Source organism: Gopherus flavomarginatus, chromosome 1, assembly GCF_025201925.1.
Source record: "Gopherus flavomarginatus isolate rGopFla2 chromosome 1, rGopFla2.mat.asm, whole genome shotgun sequence".
In the NCBI taxonomy this organism is placed as follows: domain Eukaryota; kingdom Metazoa; phylum Chordata; order Testudines; family Testudinidae; genus Gopherus; species Gopherus flavomarginatus.
The window spans coordinates 13,754,984-13,782,401 of NC_066617.1; the positions used below are offsets into that span (position 1 = coordinate 13,754,984).

At 45.7% G+C, this 27,418-nt stretch overlaps 1 long non-coding RNA gene across 1 annotated transcript; it reads left to right on the forward strand.

The window, feature by feature from the left end:
* LOC127043216 (uncharacterized) lies at positions 1 to 27,418 on the forward strand. Its single transcript, XR_007772181.1, has 3 exons — positions 1 to 100; positions 23,108 to 23,168; positions 27,291 to 27,418. It is a non-coding gene; the product is annotated as an uncharacterized LOC127043216 (long non-coding RNA).

Here is a 27,418-nt window from a genome sequence, read left to right on the forward strand (position 1 = left end):
GGAGGAAAGGAACCAGGGAAAGGATTGACAGCTGCAGTTCCTCTCTAGATCTGCTCCTGGAATGATGCTGTTATGTGCTACCCCTTAGTCATGGCTAGAGGTATGGGCACACGCTAACCCTCTGCGGGCAATTGTATGAGCCATTACTATTGTGCCTGATTGCTTAAGTTGCATTTCCTATCTTAATTGGAATCCAAAGGCCATAATAATGAGCTAACATTTTTAAAGTGAAGAAGTGCTGACTGGGTGGATTAGTAATGTCAGCGACCATAACCAATTCATGGGGCGAGTCATTGATCAATGGCCAATAGGGCTTGGGAATGTCATGTCTCAGGAATTATGAGGCAGTTAGCTGTCTTAAAAACATACTGTTAAAGCAATCGGAGGATAACATCTAAATCTGCTTATCGAAACCACTATCAGGAAGAGATGACAAAAAGTAGACGGTATGTTTACTAAAAGATCAGTTCTCTTTGTTAATTTTGGGCTCAAATTATATAGCCAGTAGAAACTTACGTGTTATCATGTTGAGATATCAGTGACACTGCATTATAACATTATAGAGGGGTTTATAGACTAATGACAAGGAGCAGAAAGTTTTGCAACTACATATAATTATCTAATATACTATGAGTGCCAAAAAATCACTACTCTGGATGGATAAACTGAAAGCACAGAAAGGGAAACAAAAAATACCTGCAGGTATTTGCTAAGGGGAGAGAGGAGGAAATTCAGTAGAACTTGTTTCTTGGGGAGATATCCCTGGAAAACAAATAATCCCCATTGAGGCCTCAATCCAGCAAAGCATTCAGACAAGTGCTTAACTTTAAGCATGTGAAAGGTCCCACTGAAATCAATAGGCAAATCAAATGTGCTTTAATTATGTGCTTAGGAGGTTTGCTGGATTGGGGCCTACCTGAATAACAGCTGGTGTGCTCATGCATTCTGAGGTTCAGAAAAAAATAGAGAGGAATTTGAGATGAATTTGGAACTGCCAACATTTGAATCTGGATCCAAACTATCACACATTTCCAGGTGTTTAGATCTAGAGTTTTGGTTCAAACCTTCATGGAGATTATGCAAAGTTCAGATCTGGGATCAGATCAATTGGATCAGACAGATCAAAATTCAGATAAATGGGGGTTAGAAGAAAATCTGGCCCCGTGTCTCCAGATGAGGGACCTTTCTACTGGTAATGCTACAACATCTACCCACCTGGCCCCTTTTCCTCTAGAACCATACTGGTTCCAAATGCTTATAAAATTGTGAACATTTTTACCCAACTTTCTTCTGTTTTCTTTTCCAATCAAAATTCATTTATTTAAATCAACATTTGAATCCCTTGATGGGGGCATTCAATCCTTGAGGGGCCATTTAGGGAACTGGGGTAAAAATCTGTCTGGGGATTGGTCCTACTTTGAGCAGGGGGATTGGACTAGATGACTTCCTAAGGTCCCTTCCAACCTTGATATTCTATGATTCTATGATTCCCTGAGAACATTTTTTTGATAAAGTTTTGACCAGTTCTACTTCTGGTTAGAAAATAGGTGGTAGTCATGCGGTATAGAGTGAGAACTGAGAAAACTGAATCCAAACTCCTCTTACCTTCATTTTATTTGTCAAAAGTCCAGTGAAAATCTTCATCCACATTTCACATTTTAAAAAGAGTTCAATCAGCCTTGATGTTTGACCTGTATTGGAGAATCAGTAATTAGGCAAACAAAGAGATTCCCAGCCAGAGATGCAAAATTCAGCTCCATCTCAGAATGATGTTTGTATTAGGGGTATGGCTTAGTCCTTTATAGAGATTGGGGCCAGAAACAACATTTGGGTACCCCCAAAGTTCAGGGATATTCTGATATGGCATTTGAATTTAGATCCACTTGAAGCCCTACCTGACCTGTTCTTCTACCTCAGAGCTGCAAATAGAGTGACCAGATGTCCCGATTTTATAGGAACAGTCCCGATTTTTGGGTCTTTTTCTTAAATAGGCTCCTATCACCCCTCCACCCCCATCCCTGTCTCCATTTTTCACACTTGCTGTCTGGTCACCCTAGCTGCAAACATCATTGCAGGCATGAGCTTGCCCTGCACTGTTTTTTCCTATGTATAGACTCTCTGTAGCTGAGCAAAAAACCAAAACCAAAACCAACTACTCATTGATTCCCTTTTCTATGCCTCCATGTAATTAATTACATGTGTGTGTGATCTATGGGATTTTCATTGGAGACAGAGTAGACTAGTAATGAATTGCTTGTGAGCATGTGCAATCCTGCTGATGACTCCACCATGTGGTGATACTGCTGTATTGCAGCTAAATGTAATTTCCTTCTCCCCAAGCCCTTTTCTTCTAACTAGTTTTTTAAAAAAGGTATTTAGCTCTTCACCGCAGGTGGTTTACTCTTGCATGTCTCTACCATACCCGAGTGCATGCTGCTGATAAGACCCTTCTACCAGCTGAATGCCATATCAGACACCTTCCACCTGACAGTCAGTGGTAAAGTGAGGTTGCAGAGCAATAGGAGAAAGGACGGCAGTGATGTAGTAACCACAAGCGATGATATAGACAGACATGTCACATCATACTTGATGCTCCAGTGGATCACAGAGCTGTATGAGGCAGGAAAGAGTGGGCCCTGTGGGATGTTATAGGCATGTATGAGGTGAAAAGGACATGGTCTGAGAGAGGGACATGTACCTCCCTTTGTCTTTCCTTTCCCAGAGCAGTAATCCCTCCATGGGCAAGGAAGGCTGGCTATCACTTCCTTTAGAATCCAGCATTGCTGTTCATCACATGGCCACAAAAGCCATCACTTAGCTTCGAGGTTATTTTTGAAATTCAGCTCTGTACCCATGTTCAGCCCGTTCCAGATCTCAGATACAGCCATGGGCTTTAGTTCTGACTCATGTCCATTTTACCTGTAGGATTTTGTACCTAGTCCTCATTTACGTAACAGCCGTAGTCTGCTTAATTTTCCACTTGGGATCAGTGTAGAGGAGAAGACAATACTCAAGTGGTCCCATTTGTGGAGCAAGGTGCTACCATCTGTGATAAGGAGGCCTACAAAAACATGACAGTGACTTGGCTGTTGGGGTGCTGAGACCACTGCCTGTCATGCTGACAACAAACATTGTCTCCTTGTTTCCTTGTACTCTCCATTGGTCTGGGTCCCCCTGTTGCCTCTTGTCTTATACTGAGATTGTGAGATTGGGGCAGAGATCTTTTTTTTTTTTGTTTTGTGTTTGTACAGCAATCAGCACAATCCATAAATTCATAGATTCTGAGACCATTGTGATCCTCTAGTCTGATCTTCTGTGTAGCACAGGCCAGAGAACATCCCCAAAATATTTTCTATTTGAATAGAGCACATCTTTAATGAAAAAAAAACAAAAAAACCAGCCAGTCTTGCTTTAAAAATTACTCGCGATGGAGAATCCACCACAACCCTTGGTAAAGGTTCCAGTGACTAATTATCCTCACTGCTACAAATTTACACCTTATTTCCAATCTGAAAATGTGAGGCCCTGGGCCATGCTTAGGGTTCCTTGGCACCACTGCAATATAAATAGTGGTATCAAAATCTGGCCCTTTTCAAACTCCTGGAGCAAGATGTGAGTCACCAAATTGCATTAGGGACACTGGTCTATCGTGGACTTTTGTAGGAGTAAGACTTCAGTGGGAAAGTCCCTTTTCCAGACCTATGAGGTTCTGGAAAGTTTATCTTGATGTTTCCAACCTCTTATCTTTTGTTACTCATTTTGGTTAAAAATCTATAGTAGTTAAATCGTGTTTAAACAAATGCTACACACTTACCTTTGCACAGAGAAATGAATCAAATGCCCTGCTTGTGAAACAAGAGGAAAATAAATACATGAATTAAAAAAACAACCAGGCATGTTATAGTTTTAAAGGTGAAACTTTGACTTCAATAGAAACTTAATAATGAAAATAAATTCAGCTCCCAGGTAAATGATTATGTCTGGGAAATTCCTTATCTTTCATTAACAATAATGCTTTTTATTTGCATCAGACCACCTTGCTTGGCATAACATCCAGCAAACATATTTCTCAAAGACCAGATTCTATACAATATGTATAGGGGTGCAATGTCAGGAATGGAGTTGCTGCATGGCACATATTATAGTCAGGAGGAGTAGTAGTCTCTGTCCTCAGAGGACCAAGAGGCTGCTCTCTCCATTCTCCGGTTTAGCTGCACAGTGATCAGAAAGGGTAGTGAAGAGCCAGAGCCCATAAAGAGGTCACAGGAACAGAGCGTATGTTAGAGCAGCCTAGAGGGTGCTCTAACTTATACAGGGGGATGGGCAGGTCCAGCATACAGGGAGCACAATGGCCTGTAGACATCCCTCTCACCCCCAAGCCCAAGTCATGTGACTGTCTACACCTCATGGGATGTGATCTGTATGTGCATTAATAGTTTCACACCTCTAGCTCTACATGTGTGTCCCATGGTGGGGAAAGGCTGGGCTTTCACAGCAGTAGCCTTTTTTTTTTACAGGGTGGCTCCTACATGGCTATTTTATAGGTAGTTGTTTTAAAGAACAGACCCCTGCACAGCAACATGCTTTGTGCCAGAGCCACACCCCTGCCCATTATATGTTACAGTCTCACAATCCCCTTTTGAACTAGGTAGGTGATGGTTTGGGCTGGAGTAGACCTGTCAGATGCAGGTACTACATCACCTTGAGCTCAATATGTCCCTGGGCAAGCTCTTGTGTTCTTGTTTACTCTGTAACAATTTATGGCCGTGCTTACCAGTGGGGAGGAGCAGGTCAAAAGGAAATGCGACCTTTGGTATTTTTCAACTGCACGATTGCTATGCAGCTCTTCAAAGGCCGGGGTTGTTGAAGAGCAGCAGAAGGGATGGTGAAGGGATCACTGTGTCCTTAGTATTTCAAGCTTGGCAGAGAAACCAGAAGAACCTGTGGATCCTGTGAGAGAGAATAAGAGGCGGGGCCAGGGCTAACGCACTGTCCTCTTGCCTTGCATCTGAAACTGACCTTATTAGTTGGCTGTACAGGGTGGCAGAACTGGGGCTTCTGTAAGGCAGCTAAGCACGTGCACAAAGACAAAGCAAGGAAAAGGAATACAGAGGAATCTGAATGGCAAGGTCATGTGAGAGCTTGTTGTTGGGGTCAATGAGTTTCTATTTCTGGACTTCTCTGGCCCCCACCACTAGTATCCGAGCACCTCACAGTCTCCAATACGATTGTTCTCACAATCCTCCTATGAGGTAGGGAAGTGTCATTATCGCTTTGTGTAGGTGAAAATGAGGCCCCGATCCTCAAAGGGAGTTGGGCGCCTAGATACCTTGGAAGGTCGGGGCCAGAGAGACTAAATCCAAGGTCACTCAGAAATGGTGCTGATCAAAACTGTCTTTTGATGGAAAATTGATGTTTCAATGCAGGAAATTTTTTTCGCAAGAAAAGTCTGTTTTCTGTGGCGTTTTTTTATTTTAGTTTTTATCAAAAGATGGAGTGCCCAAAACTGAAATTTTTTTTTGTCAGCTGGAATTTTGGAATGTTAGAATTTCTGCCAAAAAAAAATATCTAAATTTCCCATGACAAACAAAGCCATTTTCTAACCAGCTCTGCAGGTAAGGTTGGTAGAAAAGCAGAGAACTGAACATAGGTCTCCTGAATCACCTGCACCTTCCCCCAGACCATCATTCCACTTGCCTCACTGTTATATTAGCCAAATGTAGTAAGTGCCCAATGTATGCATATAAAATGATGGGGTCTAAATTACTGTTACCACTCAAGAAAGAGATCTCTGAAAACATCCACTCGATGTACAGCAGCAATCAGAATGTTGGGAATCATTAGGAAAAGGATAGATAATAAGACAGAAAATATCATATTGCCTCTGTACAAATCCATGGTATGCCCACATCTTTAATACTGCGTGCAGATCTGGTAGCCCCATCTCAAAAAAGATCAGAGGTGAAAGTAAGCCAGTCCAGCCTGGTATGGCATACTGGCAAGAGCTGGTACACAGCAGACGGCAGCTTCCCCAGGCTGGCAATTTAAAAGGGCTCTGTGCTTCCAGCAGTGGCCGGAACCCCAGGCCTTTTAAATTGCTGCTGGAGCCCCAGGGTAGTGGCAGCCCAGAGATTTAAAAGCCCCATTCCTTCAGGGTGAGGCCCTGCCCCCTTGCTCAGGAGTCCTGCCCTGCGTAAGTCCCTCAAGTTACTTTCACCCCAGAAAAAGATATATTGGAATTGGAAAAGGTACAGAAAAATGATGAAGGGTACGAAACAGCTTCCGTATGAGGAAAGAGTAATATGAATGAGACTTTTCATCTTGGAAAAGAGGAGACTAAGGGGGGATATGACAGAGGTCTATAAAATCATTGCTGGTGTGGAGAAAGTAAATAAGGAAGTGTTATTTACTCCTTCTCATAACACAAGAACTAGGGGTCACCAAATGAAATTAATAGGCAGCAGGTTTAAAACAAGCAAAAGGAAGAGTTTCTTCAGTCAACCTGTGGCATTCTTTGCCAGAGGATGTTGTGAAGGCCAAGACTATAACAGTGTTCAAAAAAGAAGTAGATAAATTCGTGAAGGATAGGTCCATCAATGACTATTAGCCAGGATAGTAGGGATGGTGTCCTCTGTTTGCCAGAAGCTGGGAATGGGTGACAGGGGATGGATCACTTGATGATTACCTGTTCTGTTCATTCCCTTTGAATTTCCTGTCATCGGCCACCGTCGGAAGATAGGATACTAGATGGACTAGATGGCGAGATGGACCTTTGGTCTGACCCAGTATGGCTGTTTTTATGTTCATATGTGTGCTGGCACAATGCTATAAAAACAAAAGAGTGTAATTATTGTACATTCCACAGTGGGGCTTGTAATATGACAGGCGCACTGCACAAAACCAATGAAACCAAAGAGCACAGCTTTTCTTAAGCAGGAGTTGGTGAAGCTGGCGGGGTTGGGTTTTGTGAAGGAGTGAGTAAACTGAGCTCGCTCTCCTTCTTCCTCTCTCTCTGTCGCAGAGGTTATACTGTGCACATCGCTGTTATCTCAGTGTCTGACTTCCCACCATTTCTGTTAGGTTGTGTCTTGGGCACAGCACTTACGCTGCTTGGTAAAAGATGTAGGAATAAGCTGGTCCAGTTCAGCTGAGCCAAAGCAGGGTAGGCGAGTGTTAAAATTTGCGGATGGCATCATCCAGCAGCTGATTGCTATTGTCCTGCAGCTACTGTGGCCAGGAAAGGAATCGTGGCTCAGGAACCCTACCCCTTGTCCCAGGGTGGGCCTCCAGGCACAATCCAGCCCTCAGAGATTTGAGTTCAATCAGTCCAAAACCATAAGGGGAGCTGTCCCACCCCTCTGCCTCCTCTTTGCTCCTGGCTACCTCCTGCTCCCCAAGGAAGGAGACTATTTGCAGTGCAAGCTGGACATTTCACCCAACTATAACTAGTCATGAATACAGCTCATAATAAACCCATACCTGGCTCTAGCTCCTTTCATTTGGGGCTTTCAAAGTGAGTTTACAGATGTGAAAGAACAAAAGCTCTCAACAGTCCTGGACGGTCGGAAATATGTCCCTATAAATGATGGGGAGTCCGCACGCAGAGGGACACCATGGAGGAAAGCTCCGTGTTAGAAGGTGGATTGTCTCTTGGCAACATCAATCGGAGTGATGAGAGAGTGACGGTGAGGCTGGAGGGAAGGGCTGACTGTGCAGCAGCATGGGCGTGCAGGCTTTCAGCTGATAGCATCAGCAGCACCCAAACCCGATGCTCACTCATGTCGAAGACACGCGTGCATAGGGTAACCAGACAGCAAATGTGAAAAATCGGGATGGGGAGTGGGGTGGAGTGGGGGTAATAGGCGCCTATATAAGAAAAAGACCTAAGAATCGGGACTGTCCCTATAAAATTGGGACATCTGGTCACTCTACACATGCACAGTGAGTGTGGTGTTACCCCGTCTTCAGTGGCGTAACGACAATGGTGCAAGTGGTGCAGTCATGCCAGGGCCCATGAGGTGGTGAGGGTCTAACCAGAGGACGATTTTGATATAGAACCTGGCAGTCTGGAGAGAGACGGAGATGGAAGGGGCTTGCGTCCTCACTGGTACAGTGGATAGGACCCAGGCACCCAGGGGACTTTATAGCCATTGTCTGGAGGTGTACCTGTCTGGAGATCGGGGTGGAGGACTATTCCTTCTGGCACTGCTAGCAATGGAGAGTGCTTGGATTTAGACACAAGGCATATACCCCTTCGTGTCACTGCCAGCCTGGCAGAAGTTGAGTTGAGTGTGCCATAACAGACACCTGACTAAGGGAAAGCCGGGTGGCTGCCCACCATCCCCACCAGGGCATGAGACGACTGAGATGAGGGGCCTGTTTGGCTGGGGTGATCCCAGGGCCTGGTCCTCAGCGGTTGGCAAGAACACACGGAGACTACATGGGGGGATTGCAGTTCTGTGGCATATGGGGAAAGCAGGGGTCTGGGGACTGAGCACACGGTAAAAGCACTGGCAACCTTACCTGGGAGGGGAGAGGGGAAGCTAAGGACTAGATCAGAGCTGGGAGGATGGGAGAAGCATGGAGGACAACTGAGTGGAGCTTGGGGGCTGGATTGGGGCTGTTGAGGGCAGGAGAAGGGGATTGGAGCACAGCTGGGGTGCTGGATCTGTCCTGGAGGGATGGAGAGAGTGGGAATTGGAGTGGAATTGGAGGGGACTGAGGGAGGGCTTGTAGGAGACCTGAAATGGAACTAGGGGTGGATCAGGGAAAGGGAGGGGGAAGGAGGGGAGCTAATAGGGCCTAAGGGGTGGGAAAGCTGAAGATTGGACTGAAGGAGGTTGGTGGGGGGTGAGGGAGAGCTGGGGGGGTGCATCAGAATTGGAAGGGAGTGAGGGGATCATGGGGGGGAACTGGAGGGACAGGAGGGCTGGAGCTATGGGAAAGCTAAGCAGGAGCTATGGGGCTGGACTGGGGCCATAGGAGGGGCTGGAGAAAAGCTAGGTAGAAGCTAGGGGATGGAGAGGCTGGATTGGAGCCATGGGGGAGATGAAGGGAGGGCAGATTTTGAAACTGGGAAGGGGGCCCCTAACCTCTTTTGCACCGGGGCCTTTTTGCACCACTGCCTATCATGGGCAGAACATGATGCCATGGGCACAGGTGTATCGCAGCCCCTGTGGAATGACAACAGTGCTTTGCATACATAGGGCGCCTTCCCTCTGGCCATGTGCAAGTATTAATTAATCCTCACAACACTCATGTGTGGCAAGCATAGCAATGTCACTGGCAAAGTAATTTCAGAGGTAGTGTCTTTAATATCAAATTCCCATGTCCGCACTGCATCATCTCTAAAACAATATATTATTTCCTCAGCCTGCCTGCTGTTGTTCAACCCTGTTTTATACCTTATGGCATTCTATATATATGATTAGTATTTATTATTTGTGTTATGGTAGGACCTACCAAAGTCAGGCATCCCACTGGATATACACACAGAGTAAGAGACAGTCACTGCCCCCACAAGAGTTTACAATCTGAACAGACATGACACACAAAGAATGAAATCTTTCTGCAGAGCTACAGATTTTTTTTTCATTGAACAGTAATTAGTAAAAAAAAGAGGTCTTTAGTCATTTAAAAATTTAATTGTTGACAAGATTTTTCACTAAAAAAAAAAAAGACAGACATCAAAACCAGCAGGTTTTTTGGCTTTTGGTACCAATACTAATAATAATAATAATTTTTGGTAACCCAAAAATGTTTACCAAAGCCCTACATTTTTTTGAACTGAAAACAACGTTTGGATTTCGGCTGTTCATGAAAAAATAAAAAATATTAATGGGACATTTCCACAGAAATGAAAAGAAAACCCAAATTATTGATATTTCCTGAGGAAAAAACATGAAAATTTTCTGCCATCTCTATGTGGAACCCATTACCTGTAGCGTCTAGGCATTATCTATCCACACACCAGCGGCAGGTCTACACTACAGCTGGGATTGACGCTCTGAGATCAATCCATTGGCGCTTGTTTTAACGGGTCTAGTAAAGACCCACCAAATGGACTGCCCTCCATTCAACCCCTGTACTCTACCCCAGACAAGAAGAGTAAGATAAGTTGACGGGATAGTTTCTCCTGTTGACCCCCCGGGTGTAGACCCCACGGTAACTCAACTTAAGGTACGTCGACTCCAGCTAAGTTATTCACATAATTGGAGTTGCATAGCATAGGTCGACTTACTGCAATAGTGTAGACATAGCCCAGATCTCAGAATTTAACCTCTATGAGCTACCTCATCCCCATTGCAAATAGTGGACCTGATGGGTCGCACTCAAGGTATTGAAAGCTTTGATTGGTCCTATCACCCTTTGGTCTAAGATGTGGCTTGCCACTGATGCACATTTATGCTGTGGTTTCTACGTGGACTAGTGACTAGACTAGTCTCTTTGCCTGCACTAAGATCTTATGATGGTACCTGGGGAGATGTTGCTTCCGGTGCCTTCAGCAGTCATAAATTAGCATGAGTCACTACTTTTTACTCCTCTTTTGGGCAGGGACTGAGCCTTGGCATGGATGGCTCTACATCAGGGTAGGCGAGGCTGTTTTGATGAGACATTAGTTAAGCTATTTTCTTTCATTGTTTTTGGAATCTTTTCCTTTCTGTGCTTCTTTATATCGTCGCTTTTCACCATTTTTATTACAAAAATGACTTGTTCTTAGAAAACCCTGGGTCAGAATTTAATCATGTAATTTTCCACAATTGGTAGCGAATATTTTTTAATGCAGTTTAGTTGTAGCTGTGGTCCCAGGATATTAGAGAAACAAGGTGGGTGACGTAATATTTTTTATTGGACCAACTTCCAGAGACACTTGATTTATGCCTTAGTTACAGATTATTGTATTCACTACTCCCTCTTTTTGTCCTATGACTGCAGAAGTGTTAATAGGCTCATAGACTCATAAACATTAAGGTCAGAAGGGACCATCATGATCATCTGGTCTGACCTCTTGCATATTGCAGGCCACAGAACCTCACCCACCCACACCTGTAACAGACCCCTAATCTCTGGCTGAGTTACTGAAGTCTTCAAATCATGGTTTAAAGACTTCAAGTTACAGGGTATTCACCATTTAAAGTAGTTTAAGCCTGCAACTGACCCGTGCCCCATGCTTCAGAAGAAGGCAAAAATCCCCCAGAGTCTCTGCCAATCTAACCCAGTGGAAAATTCCTTCCTGATTTCAAGCATGGGGCTCAGTTAGACCGTGAGCATGTGGGCAAGACCCACCAGCCAGACATCTGGGAAAGAATTCTCTGTTGTAAGTCAGAGCCCTCCGCATCCAGTGTCCCATCTCTAGCTATTGGAGATATTTTCTGCTAGCAGTCGCAGATAAACTATATGCCATTGTAGGCAGGGCCACCCAGAGGATTCAGGAGGCCTGGGGTCTCTGGGGCACTTCGGCGGCTGCTTGTCCGGAGCAGAAGGACCACCCACCACTGAATTGCTGCCGAAGACCTGGAGAGGAAGAAGCTCTGGGGGCCCGCGCCCAGAGAGAGTTTTCTGGGTCCCCCAGAGCGAGTGAAGGATCCCGCTCTGGAGCTCCAAAAAACTCTTGTGGGGGCCCCTGCAGGGCCCGAGACCCGGGGCAAATTGCCCCACTTGCCCCCCCTCTGGGCAGCCCTGATTGTAGGCAGTCTCACCATCCCATCCCCTCCATAAATTTATTAAGCTCAGTCTTGAAGCCAGTTAGGTGCCCCCATTGCTCCCCTTGGAAGGCTGTTCCAGAATGTCACTCATCTAATGGTTAGAAACCTCCATCTAATTTCAAGCCTAAACTTGTTGATGGGCATTTTATAGCCATTTGTTCTTGTGTCCACATTAATGGACCACTCTACTCTGAATGGTCCATTAGAATATGCGCTAATTACTTATGCTAAATAATTTCCACGTTTGCATTTAGCTGTGACCTGGGAGTACTTTTCCCATACCTTAGGAAGAAAGAGCTCTGTGCGGCTCGAAAGCTTGTCTCTCTCACCAACAGAAGTTGATCCAACAAAAGATATTATCTAACCCACCTTGTCTCTCACATATTTTTGAATGGCTAATTCCACTAACGCCATTCTGAGAGTCAGGATGTGCATGAGAATATTAATACCTTTTCACTCATAGATCTCAAAGTGCTTTACCAAGGAGACAGACTAGAACAGGGGTGGGCAAAATATGGCCACTAAATGTCTCGTGGCACAGTGGGGCACTCAGGCAGGCTAGTTGCCTGCTGTGGCCTCACGCTGCTTCCGGAAGGGGAGGCAGTTCCGCATTCTGCCTCTGCCCCAGCACCATCCTCACAGCTCCCATTGGCCGGAAACCAGCCAATGGGAGCTGTGGGGGTGGTGCTTGCGGGCGCAGGCAGCACACATCAACCTGCTGCCTTCCTCCCTGCAAGGGGTGCGCAGAGACATGCCAGCAGCATCAGGCCACAATCACTTCTGGGAGAGGCGTGGGGACATGGCATGCATGCAGCCTGCCTGAGCCCTGCTGTGCCGCCAGCTGGGAGGCCACCTGTGGTAAGCACCTCCCTGCCAGAGCCTGCACTTCACCCCCTGCCCCAGGTCAGAATCCCCTCCTGCACCCAAACTCCATCCCAGATCCCCCACCCCATCCATTAATATAGTATAAATGTGCACCCTGTGATGATTTACCAAAATTTGTGAAGTAGCCCCCCCGAAAAAATTATTGCCCACACCTGGACTAGAACCTAGGTGTCCCGAGTGAAGCTGAGCAAAATTATTCAGGCAAAAAAAAAAAGAGTGAAAAATGCAGATTCATTGACACCAAAACATTTCGCGAATTCATGTCAATTTTGCTGAATGATACGTGTTGTTTCAAAAGTTCCTTCTGTTTCATTATTTCCCCCCAAAAACATTAAAACTTGAAATCACAGTGAAAAGTTTAATTTTGGATCAAACAAAATGGTTTGACTGATAATTTTTTTTTACTTTTCGATTCAATGAAAATTTTCAAAATTTGTGGTTTTGATTTGACACCGAATGAACTTTTTCCTCCGGATTTTTCAGAATTGCCACCGTACTGAAAAGTCCTATAGTCACCCAGCTCTGGTCCCATACTTTAGTGATACTGGGTCATACAGCCATCCCTCATCTGGAATGTTAAGTGTTCACATATTCACATCATTTATTCTGACTTCTCATATTCTTTTCTTTTCCTGCGTGGGAGTTTGTTTATGGGAACATACAGTGATTGTGAAAAAACAGGCAAAGTAATTGTTCCATTTAAATGATCAGAGGTGTAAGTAACATGCCTTTAAATATATCTATGAACCAAATTCTGCCCTCATATACCTGAGTGTGATTCTCGCTGACTTCGCTGAGAGTGATGTGTGTATCTCCAAAGGCAGAATTTGTTCCTATCTATTAATCTACCGCCTACTTATTCTAAACTTATCTATTTTCTGTCTGCTTAATTCTATTAATTAGTGAATGTTTGTAAAACACTTTGATGATGTAAAGTCATATATAAATGTTAAGTATTTCAATTATTTTTATCTGTCTGCCTGTATCCTTTTACCTATCTGGCTGTCTACCTTCACTATAAAAATAAATGTAATACACAGCACTTAAATAGTATTTTTCATCTTCAAAGTACTTTACAAACGTTAACTAATTAATTTAATCTAGCCATCTTGCAAACAACTTCTCCAACCAACCAGTGGTTGTTGTTTCTGTGAAAGAATATGCCTTGCAAAAAAAAAGAGTTACATTTGATTTTATTATTTTTTAACACTTTATTACGACATGGTAATAAATAGGTATGGTGACATGGATTCCAAGGCCAGAAGGGGCCATCTAGTAGTCTGACTTCCTGTATAACACAGGCCATAAAACTTCCCCAAAATAATTCCTAGAGCAGACCTTTGAGAAAAACATCCAATCTAGGTTTAAAAATCCCCCATGCCCCTTGGTAAATTGTTCCAGTGGTTAATTACTCGCACCATTAAAAATGTACGTTGTATTTCCAGTCCAGTCTGCTGGGTGGGGAATGCACGGTAGTGTTGTGGTAGCTGGGTAATATAGCTCATACTAGAGGCAGTAACATCATATAATAGCCCAGACCATGGTGAGATATCACAGCACAGTTGTGTTTTAGGTTTACCCAGGGTTGGCGCTTCCATTTAGGCAACCTAGGCAGTCGCTTAGGGCACCAGGATTTGGGGGGGGGGGCCGCATTTTGCTGCCCTCTGCGGTAATTTGGTGGCGGGGGGGTCCTTTCGCGCTCCGGGTCTTCGGCGGCAATTCGGCGGAGGGTCCTTCACTCACTCCGGGACCCATTGCTGAAGTGCCCTGAAGACCGGGAGCGCAAAAGGCCCCCCCTGCTGCCGAATTGCCGCCAACTGGGAGCGCGGAAGAACCCCCACCTAGGGCGCCAAAAACCCTGGCGCCGCTCCTGGGTTTACCTCTGATTGTATGTGTTGTCATGGCTTTAAGTCAGATACTTCATATTACCAGAATGTTATGTTTTTCCCCCCAGTGCTGATTATATAGAAGCTACTGTTTAATATTCTGTTAACCCCCCTTCTAAAGATCATTTTGTCAAACATGGGTGCCTACCATTAGGCTCCTGGTTTGGATCCTCAAGGGGACTTAGGTGCTTAACTCTTATTGAAATCAATGGGAGTTGGGTACCTAAACCTCTTTGAGGATCTTGGCCCAAGGCATTGTCAAGCCGGGTCTTAAACCTTTAAGGAAGGAGATTCCACCACCTCCCTAGGGAACCCATTCCAGTGCTTCACTACCCTCCTAGTGAAATAGTGTTTCCTAATATCCGACCTAAACCTCCCCCATTGCAACTAGAGACCATTGCTCCTTGTTCTGTCTTCTGCCATCACTGAGAACAGCCGAGCTCCATCAGAACATGCTTCCACTCAACTGGAAACAGTTGTCTGATAGGAGGTTGCCAAGTCACCCTGGTTCCAAGCCCCCACCAGCTAGCTGAAATGGGCCGCCCTTCCTGCAAGCAGGACAAATCAGGAGGCTTTTTAAGTCTGTTCAGATTTAAAAATTCAAATCTGTTATTATTCCCAACACCTTTGATGGTAAAAAATCAGAGTTTTTTTAAAATATACTTTTCACCTTGAAAACTGTTTGTTTGCTATTTGTTTTCACTTTTTAAATAGATTAGCCAGTTTCACTTTAATGTCTCATCAGTTTCTGGTTCGGGTTCTCATATATTAACAGAAAGCTGTAATGTTTGGGTTGCAAACAATGCTCTAAGGGCCTGTTCCTACCTTCACTGAGCAGAGAAATGGGAATTTTGCTACAGGATTGGGCCCCTGTTCAAAAAATAGACCACTTCCATGATTAAAGTAGGCAGGATTCACCCCTAAATTCAAACAAAAAACCTGTTTTCACTGGCTTTTTTTTTTGATGGAATTTTCTACAGATTCTATTATATTTGCTTACGTTGGCAGAATGTAACTGCAATTTGACTAGGGTATTAGTGCTCACCTCCTTACACATGTCAAGGAGCCTTTGAGGACCACTAGTGATTAGGGTGTGGATTCTGTACTGCGTGCAAGTTGACGCTCTTAGCCGCACAGTTCTGCCTAGCGCCATGCTGAGGTTTAAATTTGGTACTGATTCGATGAGCACAGCACCTCCTGCTGAATTCCCATCACCACTTCCTCTAGCACCTGCGTTTTCATAAAACATTGCATTTTTATTTTTAACCTTTCTTAACAATTAAAATTAGATCCAAATTCTCTCACAGCCGGAGACTTTTTATGCCAGGTAACATCTGAAAGCATTTAGCATCATGTACTGATCATTCTCAGAGCGCAATGTACTACAACTTGATTTTGTGTGATAGCCTTCAGACAAACTGCATCCCAAACCAGGAAACAGATGTAAATAACAAATTAGAGCAGAGGCAGAGAAAGCTACGGATGGTTTAGTGGATGAGGCAGTGACTTGGAAGTCAGGAGACCTGGGCTCAGGCGTAGACTCCCTTAATGACTTTGAGCATGACGCTATCTATCCTGTGTCTTAGCTCCCCATTTCTAAAGTGGGGATAACATCTTCCTACTACAAGGCAGTGTTGTGAAGATACAGTCACTCCTCACTTAAAGTCGTCCCGGTTAACGTTTTTTGTTATTACGTTGTTGATCAATTAGGGAACATGCTCGTTTAAAGTTGTGCAATGCTCCCTTCTAATGTTGTTTGTCATCTGCCTGCTTTGTCCACTGCTTGCAGGAAAGGCAGCCCATTGCAGCTAGCTGGTGGGGGCTTGGAATCAGAGTGGACCAGCAGTCCCCCATCAGTCCCCCCTACCAGCTCCCCACTCCCCTAAGTTCCCTGTGCAGCAACTTCCCAGCAGGCTATCAATTGCCAGGCAGTTCAGCTATCCCTCCCCCCACTGCCATGTGCTGCTCCTGCCTTCTGCCTTGGAGCTGCTCCCCAAGCCTCCTGCTTGATGTGCAAGAGGGTAGTAAGGTGGGGTGAAGCTAATGACACGGTGTCCCCCTCCCCCCTGCTCCTACACCCAGCTTACCCCTTCTCCCTATAGAGCAGGGTGGGGACACGACAGAGAGAGACAAAGAGAGCTTAGGGCAGCAGCTGCTGTCTCAACTTCCTAATCCACTTAAAAAGACAATGCACTTAAGAGTGGGTCAGCTTACTTAAAGGGGCAGTGTGCATCTCTCTCTCTCTCTCCCACACACAAGGTGTGTGTCTGTCTCTGTCTGCTATGCTGTCTCTCCTCCCCTTCATTCCTGCTGCCTTGTGAAGTGTGAGAGGCTACATTAACAATAATGTGTTAACCCTTGAGGTCTCAGCCAGTGCAAGTTCATCATTTAGCAGCAAGACATTCCCTGGGAAATATCCTACCCTCTTAAGTCACATATTTCAGGAACATAACTACAACGCTAAGAGAGGAGTTACTGTAAAATCTGTTGATGACTGTGATGTGCTCAGATGCTCTGGAGGTGAGTGCTGTGTAAGACCCTAGATAAATAATGGCAAGCAAGGAAAGATGATTTCCTAGAGAAAGACACACAGGTAGCCTCTTCCAGGCAGATGGGAGGGTTCTTGCCACCCCTGCGACCAGATTGTCTGGAGGGACAGTGTGGCCTACAGAAGGAGAGAGATTGGAATAGGAGGCTATAGAAAGAGACAAGGTTAAGGAGTCAGAATAGAAAAAGCCAGGTCAGCAATCTTCTGGCCTTTGCTTTAAAATGATGAAGCCTCAAAACAACCACTGAGGATTTGCAAAAGCAATGAGAGAGAGAGAGTGAGCGAGCGAGCATTTATGTAGCCCAGTGACACTGGAAGGTGCTGCTATCTGAACATGAAATAGGTGAAGCTGACAAGTCAAGATGACTTCAGAGCCAGTTTGTAGCAGCAAGTAAAAGATCATAAGCATTCTGATTCAAAACCGATTAGACGATAATTCTCTGGCCTGCACTGTGCAGTGAATGGTTAACACAAGGTCCTTTACAGATGCAAAACCTCTGAAATGCCCCTCTGGGAAAAAAGGAAAAAACAACCAACTGACAGAAACTCACAGATCTTTTGAATTCAGAAGGAAAAATATTCAGAGCGAATGTTATTTAGACATTTTACTCATTGATGCAGAGGAAGACAGAACATGTTTTTAATTGCCAAGCCATGTGGTTATGCATGGGCCTTGTCATGCTTGTGAGGACTTGTTCCTTCAGAGCTCCCCCTCCACCCCCGCACCTCTGGCCCCCCGCGCCGAGACGGGCTTGCCAAGACTTTGTCTCAAAGTGGTCACAGTTATAACATGAAGCTTCACAGGTATTTTTTGGAGAAGACGTCAATCTGTCAGAGGTGTCATCAGAACTGGATATATCTGCCCATCTGTTACCACTTGCTAATTACAGATTTGACTACTAATTGTCATAAATCTCAGCGCAAAACATGCGACAAAATGCACTTGAAAAAAGAAATGGACCAAACAGATTTGACAACCGAGTCACAAGGCAGAAACGATCAGTCCTTGTGCCACCGGGAGCCCTTTTACTGTTTAATATTCCAGTGGATACATTTATTGTTGTGTCAGTTTGCTTGGGGCAACATTGCTGACATTCTGTAACAGGAATTGTGCGTGAACATGGCAAGAAATAAACCAACTTCTCACAGGAAGATTTTCCCTAATAAAGCCAGACATTTCTCAAGGGTCAGGCTGGCATGAACTTCAGCTTTAATCCCCAAAATGAAAGCAAACCTCTGTCAAGAAACCGTCTCCTGTCATAACTCTGTGAAACCACAAATTGTGCGTGGTTTTGATGAGAAACCAGATTGCCCCCTGAAACTGGGCTCCAAAAGTTAACACTCTGCAGATTTGATTAACCTAACCTTAGTTCTGAGTCTAAAAATAAACCCAAACCTAAGCAAGTTTCATGCAGTTTTGGATCTCATCTCCAGCATTTTAAACAGATCTAGTTATTAGTATTTTAAAGAGCGGTTATACTCTGAAAATTGACAGAGTCCTATGTGATTTTGGGTACCACAATTTTTGGTGGGGCCAACTTGAAACACCGCAATAGGGCCTGATGTTCAGAAAGTACTGAGCATCTGCCCTCTGAAAATCAAGCTCTTTCAGGATAGAATCATAGAATCATAGAATATCAGGGTTGGAAGGGACCTCAGGAGGTCATCTAATCCAGTCCCCTGCTAAAAGCAAGACCAATCCCCACTAAATCATCCCAGCCAGGGCTTTGTCAAGCCTGACCTTAAAAACCTCTAAGGAAGGAGATTCCTCCACCTTCCTAGGTAACCCATTCCAGTGTTTCACCACTCTCTGATTGAAAAAGTTTTTCCTAATATCCAACCTAAACCTCTCCCACTGCAACTTGAGACCATTATTCCTTGTTCTGTCATCGGGTACCACTGAGAACAGTCTAGATCCATCCTCTTTGGAACCCCATTTCAGATAGTTGAAAGCAGCTATCAAATCCCCCCCCCATTCTTCTCTTCTGATAGTTCTGACACAATTACGTCTGAGACTCGCTTACTGTTTAACGGACCATTTTTCCAAGTGCCCTCAAGTCCACATGGGTTATCTTGAAAAACTGCTGTGCCTCATTGGGTTCCAAGTGATATATTCATGTGCTTCATTCTGAAGGAGCATCTGTCATAGAAGAGAGCTAGTCTATGAGTGGCTGGCATCTTGGGCCATTGCTCAAAGAGGGCAGAGTTAAGCTTGCATTGTCGGAAGCTGGCCTAAAATATTAGAAAGTCACTTTATTTCTTTGTTCAGACAGTGGCATCTGAATAAATTGGGGCTCAATTATGGTTTTACCCTGAGGAAGGGGCAGTGCATTTGGTGCTGTGCTAGGAGCAGACCAGGGACCAGATTGAGGCTCCAAGTCACCGTTGGCTTCCTCGATCTCCCTTTTGCTTCGGAGAGAGTTAATAATCAGCACCAGCCCTGTATCTGGCTCCAATGACTTTCCTTGCCTGCCAACTCCCCATCTACCTATACATGAAATAAAGTTGCCCGCTATGGTGGATGTGTAAGTCACACCCACTCTTTGTGGTACTTTGTCTCCCTCTAGTGATGGGTGGGCCACACTAGAGGTTAATGAGCCTGCTACAGACTTAGCTAGTAGGGTTGGATCTTAGATCTTGGGAAGTAGCGGCCTGTGCATTTAGATTCAGAAATTCAGCTTCAGTCCCTGCTGCTGACAACCATATCATTAGCAGCTCTGAATAGGCTGTTGCTACCTACAGCTTCCATTACTCATCTGTATGGGAGAATCAGACAAGCCACAGTCTGGCCCTCTCTTTACATGAGATTTGATGGATGCTTAACCCTTTGTAGGCTGTGGTCCCGTGTAATCACAACAACTTCCATATTCATTTAGCTGGCAGTCTGGGAAAATAATTAACAGCAAAGGAGCAGACTTTTGTTTGCCATTAGCAAAATAGTAAGTAAGTGTTTTCCTTGTTTGGGAATATCTCACATTCTATTAATGCCATAATTTGGTGTTATATACTCTAAAGACAACTTTTTCAGTGGTTTAGTGTGTAAAGTAAAGTGACACTGGAAAAGAAGGGTGTTCTTTTTTTCTTTTTTTGCATTTATGAAAGGGGACATAATTAGAATTCTAGCCATGAAGGGTCAAATGTTTGACACTGAAAACAGGTTGCTTGTCCAAAATCCTTTTTTGTTTGGTGATGAAAAGTAAAGAGCCACAGCTAAAATTACGGGAAAGAACGCCAGAACTTTTTATTGAGCAATATTGCTAATGCTGATGCTTGCAAAGGTATTGATACCCTAATTCTCCAAAATCAACAGGTAGTGGATGTGTAGGAGAGTAAAGAGGATACGGAGAGGCAGGTTTTGTGCACCCGACTCCACTTTTGCAGGGGACCATTTTGCACTTGCATTTTTGCCCTTGTCATAAATTGTGGATAGAAATATTTATGTAGGTTGATATCTGTTCCCCTAACATCAGAGGCAATCCATTGTTCTAGCTGTTCTCTCAAAATGCCATTGTAAAACCGAAAGCTCGCTCTTAAATGCCCTTTGATCGTAATCAGCACAACAAACTACCAAAAGCAAAAACGTGTTACCATTCCTCCACCATTCTGTCCAAACTATGGCTTTTACAGTTAGGTTAATAAACCAGATCTGGTTTGTTCCAAGCTGGGAAGTGAGACTGCTTTGCTAACTGACCTCCTCTCTCATGGGATATCCATCTACCTGTTTGGGCTTACCAATCAGATACTTAGATGTCTGACTACTAATTTTTGTACCCACAGTGAACTACAGGGGCAAAATTCAACCTACAACAATTGAAGCTGGTTTTAGATCCTGCTGCAAAACTTTCCGTGGCAATGCATTCAGACAGTGCATTTGAACAGCTACAATGGGTAAATCTATGCTGCAACTGGGAGGTGCGACTGCAGCACATTGGGCATACCGGAGGTAGCCGTGAATGAGCTAGCTCACTAAGAAATAGCAATGAAGCTGTGGCAGCATGAGCTAGCCACTCAAGTATATAGCCAGGGTCCCAGGCGGGCTTGGACTTGAGTGGCTAGCGTCTGTGACTTCTGTGCTATTTTTAATGAGCTAGCTAGTGACTACACATGCTCAAATCTCACTTCTCGGTTGCCATGTAGACATACCCAAGGTCTCCCTTCACCAGAGTGCTGGGATTTTAGGGTGATGATTTTTTGGGGAGGTGTCTGCACAGAGTATGCCAGAGCTGTGTATCCTTTCTAGCCTGTTGTGGCAGGTCGCTACACAGCTCAGCAGGCTAGCTGCAACTCACACAAAAGCGTTCCCATTTGCCAAATGAGTCAGCCCTGAGCATATTCACGTGTCCCCGCTTTAATACATGCAGAGAGCGTCCTGCAGGTGAGACAAACCTAATTCTACCGGAGGCAAGTCAGCATGCGGGCCAAAGAATTCTTTGTTTGAGTCTCAGCTGTTGCATGAGCCATGCCACTGCAAAAGGGGATTCCATGCAAGGGGAAAGTCAGCCACCAGTTGGCAGACACGTTGCCTGTCATCTTTTTGTCATCCTCTGGCAAACCACAGGGTCCTAGGGGGTCACATCTGGTCAGTTGGACATGCCCCTAAAGGTCAGTGCTTGAGCAGATTGGGCATGGCAAACAATTTTAAAAACAGAAATCTGGTCTTTGATATTTTGCAAAGAAGGGTCCAGCACATGAGATAAGGTGCCCTTTGTAAATAATTTGCCTGGTTTTGCTAGCTGCTTACAGAGATTCTTCTTTAGCTCAACTAGTGGGACCTCTGCTTTAAGGCCCTAAATCAGAAAAGCACTTAAGAATGCATTTCAGCATACTGATGCAAGAAAGACCTTAAGAATATCCTTGACTTCAGTAACACTTTTGCATGTGCTTTAAGTTAAGCAGGTTCTTAAGTCCTTTCCTGAATAGAAATGCTTTCCTGATTCAGGGCCTCAAAATAGGAGGATCTGGGCGGTGTTCCTGATGCCTCCTCTGAAGAGCCAAGTGTCAAGCCATACGGTGTACTGATAATGTCACCACTGGGACATGGGCAGTCTGACTTAGTGGTCGGAGCAGGAGTCAGGCCAGATCAGATACAAGGAGGCCAGGGTCGGAGACAGGCCAGAGACAAACTCAGTGTCAGGCATCTGGTTACCAGGAGACCAGAGTCAGGCAGTAGGAGCAGGTATTGCAGGTGAAGCAGTCCAAAACAGGGGAACCCAACTGCATGGACAGCTTCCCGTTCCTCTGCTTCATTCAAATAAGAGCTGGGAATGAGTCACGACCCACAGTGTTCCACCAATCAGAGCCCAGGACTTGAGACCTCTGTTGAAGTTCAGCTTCTATGCTGGTACCTGTTAGCACATCACCAGGTGGTGGGTTGGAACGTACCACTTCTCAAGAGTCTTGCAGTGCTGTGTTCAAGGCCAGTTGTCCCTGACAGATAATTAGGAAGACCAGGGCCAGTGCTTCCATTTAGGCAGCCTAGGCAATCGCCTAGGGTGCCAGGATTATTGGTGGGCGGCATTTTGCCGGAGGAGGCGGCAGACAGCTCCGATGGAGCTGCCGCAGTCGTGCCTGCGGACGATCGGCTGTTCCCGCGGCTCCGGTGGACCTCCTGCAGGCACCACTGCGGCAGCTCCACCGGAGCCGCGGGACCAGGGCGCGGGGTGGCGAAATTGCTGTGCGCCTAGGGAGCTAAAACCCCTAGCACTGGTCCTGAGGAAGACCTACGTGGCCATGGACTTATTAGAATGCGTTAGCAACTGGGTCAATATCTTGTTGGTGTATGCAACATGCAACCACCTTCCATGTATCCCCTGGAAGCAAAAATATCCATGAACGCTTGCTTCTGCCTTGAGTGTGCTGAATGCAGGAAAGCCAAGTCCTCTTTACATATAACTCTTAGAACTTCTGTTCTGGTAGAGGGGGAAGTGGGCTTGCAACTGTTCTTTTGTGTTGGGCACAAAGGGTAGGGAGGGCTCATAGAAGCAGAACTAGATGACGTTCTCGCCTCACCTTCAAAGGGCTTCCTCTTCCCCTTCTCTTTGCATGGTGGATTTTTTAAAAAGACCACCCTTTCTCTTTTGCAGGGGGAGAGTTTTAAAAGGAACGGTGCGGTGGGGTGTTTCCTTCTGACAGAGCCTTGCAAAGGTGAGGAGTTCATAGGAGGTTCCCTCTTTCTGACATACATTCTGATTGGTTGGCTTGAGAGGGAGAGCTGGTTGGATTTCTGTTCCATGGAACATGTTGATTTTTCATCCTAAAATCCGAACCCCAGATTTTTCTGTTGAGGACTGGCTTTCTGCCAAAAAGTGTTCAGTTTTGGGCCATAAACTTTTCAGTTAAGGGGGTTTCATTTTTTGCGAGAAAGCAAACACTTTTTGTGAAAACTTTCATTTAGTTAAAAATATTCTATTGAAAACCAGTTTTGACAGAAATTTTGTCTCCAGTCCCAGCTTAGGGTGTAGGGACAGTGTAGGTTTGCTTGGGCTGTCGTGGGCTTCCCATTAGAATTGTTCAGTGGCTGATGTGCTTGGATGGCACAGCCAATAATCAGCACGATCCATGAAATTCACTACATTAATTTCATTGAAATAACCCTGCAAGTCTCATTTTCCTCCTAGTTTAGAGAGAACATTGTGGCAATTAAAACAAAATGAAATGGTAGGCCAGGAACATTAGATTCCCTGATCGTCTTCCCTGTGTGTGTGTGCATGGCTCGAATTCGTAGGAGTGAGTCTAGTGCGCACAAAATCAAGAGTCTATTAGCACTAATTAGATCTAAAACCAGTGCAGGTATCTACTGGCTAAGCTTCCTCTCCCACAGTGATTTGAAGGCTCTGTGCTAGGTGCTGTATCTACAAAGGAAAAGAGACTGTCTCTGTCCTGAAAAGCTTGCATTACAAAGAGACAGGATAGATGAAGGACAGGAGAAAGGGAGTATTAGTATCCCCATTTTACAGACAGAGGAACTGAGGCTAAGTCTACACTTAAAACACTGCTGCTGCATTGTTGTAGTGCAGTGGTTCCCAAACTTGTTCAGCCGCTTGTGCAGGGAAAGCCCCTGGCAGGCTGGGCCGGTTTGTTTACCTGCTGTGACCACAGGTTCGGCCGATCGCAGTTCCCACTGGGAGTGGTTTGCTGCTCCAGGCCAATGGGAGCTGCTGGAAGCGGTGGCCAGTACGTCCCTCGGCTCACACCGCTTTCAGCAACCCCCATTGGCTTGGAGCAGCGAACCGCGGCCAGTGGGAGCCACGATCAGCCGCACCTGCAGACGCAGCAGGTAAACAAACTGGCCCGGCCTGCCAGGGGATTTCCCTGTGCAAGCGGTGGAACAGGTCTGGGAACCACTGCTGTAGTGCTTCAGTGTAGACATTCACTACAGTGATGGGAAGGGTTCTCCTGTCACTGTAGCTAATTCACCTCCCTGAGAGGTGGTAACCAGGTTGATGGAAGAATTCTTCCACCAGTATAGCGCCATCTGCACTGGGGGGCGGGGGGGTAGGTCAGGACAGCTGTGTCACTCAGGGCTGTGGATTTTTCACACTCCTGGAAGATGGAGCTAAGCCAGTGTAAGTTTTCAGTGTAGACCAGCCCTGAGAAATTAAAGAGATTTACCCAAATTCAGATAATAAACCGTGAAAGAGCCAGAGATTGAGCCCAATATAACAGTCCAGGGCAGCTAACCCCAAGACCATATTTCTCTTAATGCTCAGTACCTAAATCAGAGGTTGAACCAGGGTATTCAGAGAAATAAACAGAGGGATTTGTGTGTCTGTCTCATGGTTCTGTTTCTCGTGCTTAAGATCAATGATCTTAATTTATGATGCAGGCACTCAACGCCCCCTTAACGAAATGCAAGACTAGATTCAGGCTAAACATCAGTCGTGACTCATGACCCACTTGGGGGCACATCTCTTTGCTTTATCATTCCAGAACGTAGCATTGGAAGTCAATTGCACACAGAGATGAAGGGAAACACTCCGAGTGAGTCAGTTGTTCAGATAGCAGGCGTTGCCAACACTGGAACCCAGGAGCAACCTTCTCTAAGGACGTCCCTACCAAATCCCTAATCACGGTCCAAAAGCCAAGGAGCCGATCGATTTTTAACCCAGGTCCTAGAGAGTGGCCAGAAGCCAGGCACGTATTTCTAGACCTCAGAGACGCTGAGCTCAATGGCAGGTTTTAGCTCTCATCAGCAGCTTGGTCTGTGTGTGGTTTTCCCTTTGCCATTAGCTCCAGGCACATTGGAAGTTTTATTCCTCCTGCAAGGCACAGTGGGAAGGGCTGACAAGATGGGTTCAATGATTGAGCAATGCTGATCATTAATCAAGAGCCTTCTGCAGATTTTTTTTTCCATAAATGTTCCTAGGAGGGTGTTGAGCAGCCTCAGTGTGAGTCAGCAGCAGCTGAGGGCACACAGTGCTCTGAAGTGGGTGCCCCACACATCTCAGGATTTACTGCTTCAGGCCCCAGATAAGTAGCTGGTATTTTCAGCCCGGATCAGGGTCATTCAAGATTACTAGCAGCAGTGGTTTTACAGCACCAGCCTTGTGCTAGCAGCAGTACAGATGGGCAGCAAGGCCCCTAATGGGGATTTGGTGCCTAAATACCTTCGTGGCTCTGGGCCTGAGGTGATATATGTCTACAGGGTGAGTCCCCTGCTCAGGAACACATACTTGCACTCGCTCGATGAAGAGCAGTGTAGCCACAATAGCAGCTGCCTGGCTTAGCCGTGTGGAGGACATACCCTCCCAAAACTGGTGGGTAAAGACTCAGCACAATTAAGTCATGGATGCCACCATTGCTGTTGCCTGTGCTACCGTGGCTGCATGGGCAGTGGGTACCATAGGCTGGGAGAGGCTGTGCCTTCCCCAACAGCCAGGCATGGCCTTGCCCATGTTCTGCCCCTAGACTCCCTGCTTCCACTTAACGGCTACGGCCCAGCACACCACCCATCCTCCTGGCACACCTGGGGGGGAGGGGCTAGTGCCAGCGGCCACAGGGGGGGCTCTGGGCTACGGTTGGGGAAGGAAGGAGCCGGGGGGCTCTGGTATGGGGGAGGAAAGGGCCTTGGGCAGAAGGGGTGGGGCTGTGGGCTACCCTCCCACAGCCGGTGGCTCACACACTGCCCATTCACAACCATCCTGCTATTTATACTTGTGCTAGCTCGATCAGAGCTAGTGTGGGGTACGTGAACATGAGCGGGGGAATCACAGTGCAGACGTAGGCTAAGAGACAACCCAGGCCCCAGCAAGCAACTAGTCTGAATAGAAGGAAGGGAAGCAGACTCGCTCAGGGTCAGGCAACACAGCAGTAGTAGAGGCAGAACTAGAACCTGGGTCACCTCATAGACTCATAGACTCATAGGTCAGAAGGGACCAATCTGATCATCTAGTCTGACCTCCTGCACAAGGCAGGCCACAGAACCCCACCCATCCAATTTTATAACAACCCCTATCCCAGGACCGAGTTATTGAAATCCTCAAAAATGGTTTGAAGACCTCAAGCTGCAGAGAAACCACCAGCAAGCGACCCGTGCCCCACGCTGCAGGGGAAGGCGAAAAACCTCCAGGGCACCTGCCAATCCGCCCTGGAGGAAAATTCCTTCCCGACCCCAAATATGGCGATCAGCTAAACCCTGAGCATGTGGGCAAGAGTCACCAGCCAGCACCCAAGCAGGAATTCTCTGCAGCAACTCAGTACCCATCGCATCCAACATCTCCCCGCAGACCATTGAGCAGACCTGTCTGGTGGTAATTCAAGATCAATTGCCCAAATTAACAATCCTATCATAACATCCCCTCCATATACTTATCAAGCTTTGTCTTAAAGCCAGGAAAGTCTTTTGCCCCTACTACTTCCCTCGGAAGGCTATTCCAGAACTTCACTCCCCTAATGGTCAGAAACCTTCGTCTAATTTCAAGTCTAAACTTCCTAATATCCAGTTTATACCCATTCGTCCTCGTGTCTACATTAGTACTAAACTTAAATAATTCCTCTCCCTCCCTAACGTTAACCCCCTTGATATATTTATATAGAGCGAGCATATCCCCCCTCAGCCTTCTTTTGGCCAGGCTAAACAAGCCAAGCTCTTTGAGTCTCCTGAGTCACCCTGCTGGTGTCCTAACCACTAGCCCACACTACATCACGGAAGGATGAATGTGTGAAGCAGAGCAATCACGCATTTGAAAGCTAATGCTTCAGCTGGTAGTTATTGACTTTTTCCCCCCAATATGTAAAGACTAACCATGTACTTGACTTTATTTTAAGGATCAAGGAAAACAGCAAGAAAAGAAAGAAGAGATTTAAAGTCTTGGTGCGAGAGAGAGAGAGAGAGAGAGAGAGAGAGAGAACACAATCTGGCCATCCCAGTCCCTGGCTCCAACCCACCCTGCTGT